This window comes from Artemia franciscana, chromosome 7 (assembly GCF_032884065.1).
Source record: "Artemia franciscana chromosome 7, ASM3288406v1, whole genome shotgun sequence".
In the NCBI taxonomy this organism is placed as follows: Eukaryota; Metazoa; Arthropoda; class Branchiopoda; order Anostraca; family Artemiidae; genus Artemia; species Artemia franciscana.
Window position 1 is genome coordinate 19,809,029 of NC_088869.1, and position 11,353 is coordinate 19,820,381.

Consider the following 11,353-nt stretch of genomic DNA (forward strand, 5'->3'; position numbering starts at 1 on the left):
GTTATATTTCGTTATGTTATGTTAAGGCATGTTCATGTTTGCTGTGCTGCAGGGCTAACTTACTCATTCGTAAGTTTAGGAGTTGCGACCCTTCTGTAAGATGCTTTTTTATCAGAGCTTACTACATTCTGTTGTACAGTCTAGCTTTTGTACAATCTGTCTGTTAGGTGTGAGAATTCTCTTTAGGTTCTTTATAACAATTCTTTATGGTGGCTTCTTAATCTTCCTTTGAATTGTAGAGCATCTGGAATGTTTGTTGGTGGTGGCCTCCCATCTTTTCCTGAGCTGTGTAGAAAATCTTCTCTTTCTATGCAGACAAGGATACTTGCTTTGGATAATCCCCTCATTTTGGTACTGTCTGAGCCGCTTTTTCGCCTCTCTGCCACTTTGACTGACTGGGTCAAACACGCAACAATTCTGACATGTTTAAATGTACCATTGTTATTTGAATGAATTGTTGTTTTTTTTGTGCTGATCTGTTTTGTTTTATGTAACTGACCCTAGTTGGTCTTAATTTTAATAAATAAATAAAATATAATTGTCAACTTAAAATAGTAGAAGTTTAAGTGATTCTCAAACTTCAACAACTCATGATTAATCTGTTTTTTTTTTTAACAGCATCAAAATTATTAAAAAAAGACAGTTTGATTGGAATATGGGAAGTGCAAGCACCTAAGCTGCCTGTATCAAGCAATTTAAGCTTCAGAAAGTGCCAATGAAGAGCCTCAGCCACTCTCCATCAATTTCTCGATGAAAGGTAAACACAACAGGCAAGTTTTTGACATGGAACAGAAAAAGAAACTTGCAGACTATTTCCGAACATGTTCTACTATGAACCACGGACTTAAGACAAAGAATCTAGATATTTGAAATATTCTTATGCTCGTGCAAATAACATTTCTGTGGCAGAAAGTTGGACAGAAAATGAAGCGGCGTCAAAGGACTGGCTTCTCGCATTTCTTAGCGGAATCCAGATATTTCAATCAGGAAGCCAGAACCCACAAATCAGGCAAGAGCCTCTGGTTTCAACAAACCTGTAGTACAGACGTTTTTTGATAAGCTACTTGATGTCTATGGAAGATTTGGAGCCAAACTGACGCCCAATGGCATCTGGAATTTTGATGATACTGGCATACCCGCGGTAGTTACCAATTCAGCTCTTCCTGATTGCTCTAGCTCTCTTCTGCACAAGATTAATACAAATAAACTACATAGTTTTTTCCATGAAAAAAAAAAAAAGATGAGAAAATCACCCAATTGTATACCTTCTCTAAGTTTCTTTTTTTGAAATGTTAACTGCTTACTAAATGAAAGTTGGTCAAAATGCATCCACAATCTGGTAATATCTGGTGTTGATGATGTGTTCTTTGTGGGTTGATTGATGATTTACAAAAACATTGTTTGATATGATTCTAAAAAAAGGACAAAAATGGAGAGAAAAATTATACTCTGATAAGCAATCATTATGTTTTGAATGAACACGAAATAAGAAAGATGTGAAATAAGATGCAGTGTGAATCATTCATAAAGAAGATCATTCTAGCTTAACCAGTTCCTGTGAAGACCCTATGAACATATCATGAAGGAAGTGTTTCTACCTATCCTTCAACCATGATGCAGACATCCTTACAGTCAATTTGAGAATTAGTTGGCAACTGTCAAAAACAAATTTGTAACCATTGGTGGACTTCAAGAGTTTGCAGAAAGTGGGAGGGTTGCTGGCTCCAGTTTTGGAACTAATTAGATTGGAACTAATTGGAGTCAAACTTGTGCCCTAATAATCAGCCCTGCTTTGAGTTCATACCTTCAAAGTGCCTGATCTATACAAAGATGCAGTGGATACAGGTTATTTTTTATTAATCCTTTATGTAAATTGAGAAAAGACTAAAAGATAAATATAAAGGAAAACCTTCTACTTGCTAAATTTACCTGTTTATGTTAGCCTACAATCACAAATGTTAAGAATTATTTGTAAGTGAACAGAATTTAACATAGAATTAGGGCTACTAATTGATGATTGTAATACCTGATGATCAGATATAAACTTGGCATAACAACCATTTGCTACTGTTGCCCAGTAACACAAAAGCTAGTTAAAGTCTAGAAGTACTGCTCTACTAAGGGAATAAAAATAGATACAATATTTATTCTACTTTTTGATATAATAAACATTACCCATAAAATGCATGCTAATCCTTGATGGTTCAATTTGTAGTCCTTATGAAATATTTCTTCTATTAATCCTGTCAAATCTAGTTACAGATCATAGGCCAGGTACTTTGTTTAAGAAGTTTTTATGCAGTCTAGAACCTAAGCCCCCTTCATCTGTGATTGAATACAATTTTACCTAAATATTAGGCAAGGCTATTTGGGACAAAATTAGAAACAATATAGCTAATAGCCTAGTATATTAGCAAAACACTAGGCGTAATATGGCATTTGAAAAGTTTATCAATAAAGAAATCAATATATAATGCAATAGGCCTAATTTAGTATCAATGTATTTCCTTGGTACAATTCTAGTTTTGCCAAGAAATTGGAGGTAGAATAAGGAGTAGAGCTACTAAGATTAGATGGTGTTCTAGCTTATCTACTTTTGTTATCTTGGAAAGGGGTAAAGTTACAAAAATGAACCTTCTAGGTATAGGTCTACAGACAAAAGAATTATCTTTGAAGGTGTTTTGAAGCATCTATAACCACTCCTTCTCCCTATAGAGGAGTGTGACCTTTAAAAATCCATGTGTTACAACAGTAAAAACTTGTAAAACTGATATTCTGCTTAAATACAGTTCCAAAAATTACAGAGAGGTATGTAGACAATCAACAAGTCCTTTCCCCTCTTTGACTTCTTCATAAGAAAAACTAACCACAGGAAGCATTATTATCCTCCAGTTAGGAAACAATGAGTGCACACTATTATATACATTATTATTGATTGTGGGAAGTGCAGGTACCTGAGCTGCCTGTTCCCAGCAGTTTAAGGTCACAAGGCCAGCTGGTACCAATACACCTCTTCCTATTCATTACAGCTCACTTCTGCACAATCAAATCCTAGAAGTAAACCATCGCCCTTTCAATTGACTTCTTCATGCTTTAATAATCACTAAACAATTTGTCTCTTCTTTAAGATATCAATAGAAGCCTTAAAAATCTTACAATATATGTGCCAAGGCAGGTTAGGATTCAGGGTAGCTGTTTAATTATTTGGAATCTTAACCAAAAACAGAAATGCTTTAGGGAAATAGTCTCCTCATTCACAGCCTGGAAATCAAATAATACATGCTGAATTGTTTCATCTGTTGAGAAGAGGAAATAACATATAAAGGAGAATGATGTAGCTTCCAATTAAATAACAGATATTTAGTCTAGCATGAAACAGGGACAAAAACAATTTAATGCAATTAACATTAGATCTTTGCCTGATAATATCATGTGAATTGAGGTCAGAGAAAGGATTAGGGATTAACATGGAAGCCATTACTGCAAGAGAATCAGCCTTATCATTATGGCTGATGCCTTTATGACTTGGAATATGTTGGAAATAAATATGACTGGCCTTAGTTTTAAGATTAAGAAGCTTTCTTCTAATATTACACAAATCCTTGTCATTGGCAACTCTACTATTATTTTGGAGCAATAGTAATGCTGATTTGGAGTCAGTGACAGGGAGTATATTTTCAGATTCTATCTTGTAATTGATAGGTGCATCCAGGGCCAGGCAAATGGCATATAATTCAGCAGATAAAATAGAAAGATCCCAATGGGAGAGGAGAAAAGAGGTTCAAATTCAGGGATGGGATACATGCTCCTGTTCTCTCATTTTGGACAGATCCATCTGTATATATTTTTCTATTATTAGGGTATGCCTTTGAGATCTGTTCAGTCATAAGAGTCAAGATCTCATAATTAGGAATCAGGTTTTTATTTTAGATAAGTTCTACTTGACAACCTAGTGGTATCATTTCCCACACAGGGGACTCAGTAAAGGGAAATGTATAAGGAGAGTATTGATTTCAATTTGGAACCTCCACTTGAAATTGATTCCATGATGAATGGGCATTGGGACAGCCTGACTTCTCAGCAAAGGTGTGTGCATAGAAAGAATGCTTGGTTCCATAAGCCTGGATTTGCAAAAAAAAAAATATTTAATCCTTAGACTAGATGCTGTTTCTCTTAGGGACACCAATCTGGACAATATTTTGAACTTGGACAGAGGAGTATACTTATGCACATCCAAACCAGTTTGAATAACAGAATTTCAAAGAGATTCAAGGATTTTAATTGAGGATAGAGGGCAAGCCAAGAAAAATTGGATTCCATATTCTAGATTTGAATGAATGTATAATTTGTAGAAACCCAATGAAAGTTTAGGATGACATCCCCACTTACATCCAGCAAGTCTCTTTAGAATATAAAGGCTCTGAATAATCAAAGAATTAATAAATCCGTACCACTTCATTTTAGAATCTAGCCATAAACCAAGTAACTTCACTAATTTGTAGTATGGCATCTCCCTCAAGAAAATTGTGAGTGGATTAGAAGGATCTGTAGTACCATCAGTAAATATAATGGCTTTAGTTTTACAGATTGAGATTGGGAAGCCAAAAGCTAGACAATTTCTGGGCCAATTTTATATTTGGTTGTACAAGACTGAAGAAGGCCAATATCCCTTCCAGACTTCCAAATCATCAGCATAAAAGTAAAATGATACATAATATACTTGAAATTCAGAGACATACAAGTTGAATAGAAGAAGACTCAATATTACACTTTGAGGAAGACCTCTTGTTAAGGGACTTAACTCACCTCTAGACTGATTTACTGGAAAATAAAAACATCTAGGCTATCAGTTCAAAAGGCTATCAGGATTAAAAAAACCAGTAGATCTATTTCTGAAAGAACAACTTTTATTGGAATATATGCAGCTTGTCTTTGTTATTACTTAGGCTCTAGAAACATTTATCTAAGTTTTTTTGCCTACATTAGCTACTTTCCAATATTCTAATGTAAATCTCAAAATCTATCCAACACTAGTCTAACTTGGATGTGCTAGGCTATATATCGATTTCTAGTGTGTAATGTTTATGTTAATGGGATGTTCAGATAGCCTAGCTAAGAAACAAACTTGCCTCTATAGCCTATATGAAGTTTTGAAGATCTACACAATTCCTAGATTTAGGAAAAGAACCATTAATGTGGCTTGAAATTTTGCTCAAATAACAAGAATTATATTTTCTGAAATAGAAGCAGAGAAAAAATAGATTAAAAACTGAAAATTAAGGCATAATGTACTTCTGAACTAATCCTAATCTAGGTAGACTATAGACGTTTGGTATATTATTTTTTTAGTATTTTGTTCTGAGTATGTTCTAAATTTTGATCTGACCAACAACAACAAAAAAAAACAGAGCAGGAACATACAAAGGGTTGGAATATGTAATTATTTTGATTTACAGCAATTCCAAAAGCCCCCACCCATTCAAATAATCTTTCTGTTGTAGAATATTTCCTTCTGGAAAACCGCAAATATAAATCTTCGACTACTCTGTTTTCTTCGTAACACTAAATTATAAATGTTTCACTTACAAAAAAAGATTACTAAGGATAATTGTAATATTTCTCCATGGCATAGCCACTGCTCCTGAAGGTTCGATGGTGAGTTAATTGTTAAGTTTTAATGAAAATGGAGAATCATTTGTGAGGCTGTCAAATAAGCAACCGAAAATTAAGCCGAATGCTATTGCACATTCAGAAGGCAGAATACAAAATGCTATCCTTACATCCATACATCCATTACATCCATTACTTACATCCATAAGCTAAGGGACATAAAAATGTCAATAAAAAACCGCTTTCTCGTAACTTCAATTAGAACTTTTTGATAAATCTTATCATTAATAAATCTTTTCATTTGTTAATATATATCTGATTGTTGTTTTTCTCCCAATCCCCGAACCTTTAATAGGTCTTTTAGGCCCAAAGTGTCATTAAAGATTTTTAATATTTTATTACATATGCTAATAGAAAAAAATTATATGGCACAAAAGTGGCTTTCATTAAAAGGTAACAAATTCAAAGGTAGTTATCACAGTTATGTAGCAGAAATAAAATGCTTGGTATTAACAAATAAATTCAATAAGGAGTATTGAAAACGCCGTAATGCCACTTTCCATCAAAACGATCCTGAGAGGCAATTTTCACATAAGCCGTGTCTTCAATAAAGTTTTTCAGGCAAAGTTGGTGTACTTTTTGATTTTCCAAAGCAACTACAATGAAAATGCCTGAACTAATTATAGTGTTTGAAATGTATAAAAAAAGAAAAAATTATGAACATGTATTAAGCTATAAATATTTTTCTTGCAGAGAATAATGATGATGGATTGGTAATATGTGGTTTATTTCTTTATTTTTTAGGCTATTTTTTCACGTCCAATGGACTGCCCCTCTGAACAACCTTCTTTCAGGTACTTGATTAAATAAAAAAAAACTAATTTTTTTAGCTGAAAGTAAGGAGTGACATTAAAACTTAAAACGAACAGAAATTACTCCGTATATGAAATGAGTTGTCCCCTCCGCAATCCCTCGCTCTTTACGCTAAAGCTTTTACTTGTTTTAAAAAGTAGAATTGTGGCAAAGAGTCAAACTTTAGCGTAAAGAGCGAGGGATTGCGGAGGGGACAACTCATTTCATATACGGAGTAATTTTTGTTCGTTTTAAGTTTTAATGTCGCTCCTTACTTTCAGCTAAAAAAATTAGTTTTTTTTTATTTAATTTCTTAACGTTTTTGAATTAATGCATGTTTGGTTTTGGCTCTCCGCACATAAATTATTAAAATGAAATTTGTATATTAATTCTTTTGGCTAAATGGCTTTCTCTTAGTTTTGATCAGACGATTTTGAGAAATAAAGGGTGGAGAAGGAGGCCTAGTTGCCCTCCAATTTTTCGGTTACTTAAAAAGGCAACTAGAACTTTTAATTTTTAACGAACGTTTTTATTAGTAAAAAATATACGTAACTTAAGAATTAACTTACGTAACAAACTTTCATAACCTTATATTTTTATTATGTATACGAGGGGGTTTGTACCCTCGTTAATACCTCGCTCGTTACACTAAATCGTAAGTTTTGTCCCAATTCTTTAAGAATGACCCCTGAATCAGAAAGGCCGTAGAATAGATAGTTGAAATTACTAAAAATACTTTAGCATAAAGAGCAAGGTATTTACCTCCTCCTAAATACCTCGCTCTTTATGCTAAAGTATTTTTAGAACCCCTCATATGCGTAATAATCTCTGTTCGTTTTAAGTTTCAATGCTACTTCTTCCTTTCATTTGAAAAAACGTTTTCATGTTTATTTTTCATTGTTTTCTTGTAGTAATGCTAGAGAATCCTGCGCCCTTGTCATTGAATTTTTCTTCCCCCATGACAGATTCCTCCAGGGAAAGATCCTCCAACATAGCCCCCTCTCCTCAGCCCCACCCCCAAACAAAATAAAATCCCCCTGAAAACGTCTGTACACTTCCCGATAACCATTACTATATGTAAACACTGGTCAAAGTTTGTAACTTGCAGCCCCTCCCCCAGGGATTGTGGGGGAGTAAGTCATCCCCAAAGACATAGTTATTATGGTTTTCGACTATGCTGAACAAAATGGCTATCTAAAATTTTGATCTGTTGACTTTGGGAAAAAATGAGTGTGGGAGGGGGCCTAGTTGCCCTCCAATTTTTTTGGTCACTTAAAAAGGGCACTAGAACTTTTCATTTCCGTTAGAATTATCCCTCTTGCGACATTCTAGGACTACTTGGTCGATACCTTGACCCCTGGGGAAAAAAACAAACAAAAAAAAACAAATAAACACGCACCCGTGATTTGTCTTCTGGCAAAAATACAAAATTCCACATTTTTGTAGATAGGAGCTTGAAACTTCTACAATAGGGTTCTCTGATACGCTGAATCTGATGATGTCATTTTCGTTAAGATCCTACGACTTTTAGGGGGTGTTTCCCCCTATTTTCCTAAATAAGGCAAATTTTCTCAGGCTCGTAACTTTTGATGGGTAAGACTAAACCTGATGAAACTTATATATTTAAAATCAGCATTAAAATGCGATTCTTTTGATGTAGCTATTGATATCAAAATTCAATTTTTTAGAGTTTTGGTTACTATTGAGCCGGGTCGCTCCTTACTACAGTTCGTTACCACGAACTGTTTGACAAGACCAGAAGAGTATTGTATTGTAATGTATACTGTAATTATTTTACTTTAACTAGCCTGCTCCAGATAACACTTATTTCATTAAAACCTTTTTTTAAAGGAATGATTCCACAGAAGCTTTCGAATCACCTGTTATTAAAAAAAAATGTGTTCTGTTAAGAAATGACGAGGCTTGATTCGAGCGTGTCTAACCAAGATAAGAATGATAAGAGCTTGTTACCATAGTAAATTCTGTAGACCTGTTAAGATAGAGCGTTGACAAGCGTTAAAAAGTTTAGAAGAAGCACTAGTTATAAGTCAAGGATACTGCTTCTATATCAAGCATTGTTCACATTAAAGAGCTTCAAAAAGAGAGTGCAAAAGAACTTGAATTGGCTCTCACTACGTGCGCTACTAAAGAGAACCTGCCGATCAGCAATATGGACACTCCACCAGAGGTCTTGAAACAACATCCAAGATTCATAAGCTGTTCAACTTATGGCGTGCTGATATCTTCCCTTCCCTCACTGCAAATTAAAGTTCAACATTCAATTTTTCACTGGTTTGAGCTTCTTGAGGTATGGAAGCATGAGAATCACGGCTGTCAGAGACAAATTTTGTCAAGATAAATTTGCATAAAAGAAAAATTTATAACAATGGCCTTTGCAGCTTAGCAATGACGTGAATGCGTCAAGCCTTTGAGGATAGAAGAATATATTGTTTTTTTCAATAGTTACGGGGGGGGAGGGATAAGTTGTCAACTTGTCAGTAAAAATACCAAAAAAGGGTAAATATTTTACTTTGATTACATGTGTGTCAACCATAGTCAATTTACCTCTTTAGGCAATACTACTTCGTTGACAGTTTATGAGGGAAAAGCAACTTTATTTTTTCTCTCTTCCCCTTTGAAGTTATTCCACTAATTTCAACATTGAACAAATGTACAAATAGGCCTAGATCGAGTAAATATTCTATAAGAAATTTTTTGTTACTATCTCCCAAATGACCCCCCCCCCTACTTTAGGAATTTTTAGTTATTGTACAGAAATTAAAAAGGAAAGCTTGAATTCACCATTTTTGTAAGTGCATTCACTAGTTTTAATCGAATAGTTAATAATCTGTTGACACCAACCCTATTCTGAAAAATCTTTTTTTTGGGTTGGAAATATAAAACATAAATTACGAAAATAATCAAAAAACGAGAGGGAAATGGCCCTTCCAGATAAAATTATTAAGCTGTAATCCATTTCTTTTGGTATGTGCTACTGTTGTAAGGTTAGTCTTGTTTTTCAATAAAGACTCTTACACGGTTATTCCATTTTTTTAGTATTTTCTAAGGGAAATAGAAAACAAAATGTCTTGAAGATGAAGTGTGAAATAAGACAAAACCAATTGACAGGGTATCTCAAAAATTCACGTAAATAACAAGCTAAGTAGAACCGTAGCTGAGCCGCTATTTGAAAAAATATCTTTGAAAGCATTTATTTCAAGCTAAAGTTCAAAAAAGTATGATCTATTTAATACCAAATAGCTGATATTTTGACGTAAAGAATAATTTTGTTTTAGGGTTTTTTAATAGGAACAAGCAATGAGTCCCCAAAATTCTTGACATCGAAATTTCTATTATAAAATTTAGTTGATCAAATAAATGTCTACGCGTCTCTCATATGGTTTAATTTTCAAACAGTTCGTGTAACGAACTGCGTTTTTTGATGCTAAAAGATAAATCAAAAGAATCGGATTTTCATGCTGACTTTAAATATTTAAGCTTCATCAAATTTGGTCTTTGTCATCAAAAGTTACGAGCCTGAGAAAATTTGTCTTATGGTGGAAAATAGGGGGAAACACCCCTGAAAGTAATAGAATCTTAACGAAAATCACACCATCGCATTTGGCGTATCAGAAAACCCTATAGCAAAAATTTTCAGCTCCTGTCTACAAAAATGTGGAATTTCGAATTTTTTGCCAGAATGCAATGACTAGTGTTCAGGTCATTCTTGAAAAATTGTAGATTAATCTGGATAAAACCGTCTCCAAAGATTTGTGCAATGCCCTACCGAAAATGTTGGAAAATACTACTGCAAAAGCCACCACTTGTTAGTACCTAGGCATTGCTGTCTATTTCAACGCTTACTTTGCTTTTTAAAGAGTACCCAGGATTCGAAGAGACTGTGAAGTTCAGGAATTCTCGTGCTGTAAAGCAAAGTTTTGCTTATGCTCACGAGCTGGAGCTAGGAATAAGAAATGGTGTGAAAGTCAAAAATTTTTTGTCTACAAGTCACAATCATCACAATTATGGGTGGTAGAAACAAATTGAAAAAAAAGCAACATTGAATTCACAACCTATAATTTCGCAGCAATGGATTTATTGATACTAGATCCGTTTTTTTTTTTTTTCAAGTTTATGAGTATATAAAGGTTAGAGAAGTTACAATAATGAAAAAAATGTAGGATAACTGTGGGAAATATATAAAGGCAACAAATTTATTTTCTATAAATGAAAAGGAAGAGAAAACAAGGAAAGGATTTACATTTAGAATATCTCAGTATGGAACAAACACCAAAGAATAAAAGAAAAAAAACAATTAGAAAAGAATCATATGTAATTTTTTTTTAAATAATATAGTCTATCTATAAAAAACCCTCTTTTAACGGTCGACTTTTGGCAAGATTTAAGAGTACGTTGCCTTACACTCCTAGTTTTCCGTTAAGATTCTGTAGTTCTTTTGCAGCATACTTGAGATTCTTCTACAGTATTTTCATTGGCGTTTCTATCTTGGAAATTAAATGAAAAAACAAGTTTTATTTAAATGAAAGCAAGTAGCAACATTAAAACTTAAAACGAACAGAAATTACTCCGTATATGAAAGGGGCTTGTCCTCCTCAACGCCTCGCTCTTTACGCTAAAGTTTGACTCTTTCTCTTAACTCTATTTTTATAAAGGTAAGAAACTTTAGCGTAAAGAGCGGGGCGTTGAGGGAAGCCCCTTTAATATACGGAGTAATTTCTGTTCGTTTTAAGTTTTAATGTTGCTCCTTACTTTCATTTAAAAAAACTTGTTTTTATTTAATTTCTGGACGTTTTTGAATTAATATATGTTTTGATCTTGGCTCTCTGCACATAAATAATTAAAAGAAATTTGTATATTAATTAATTGCAAT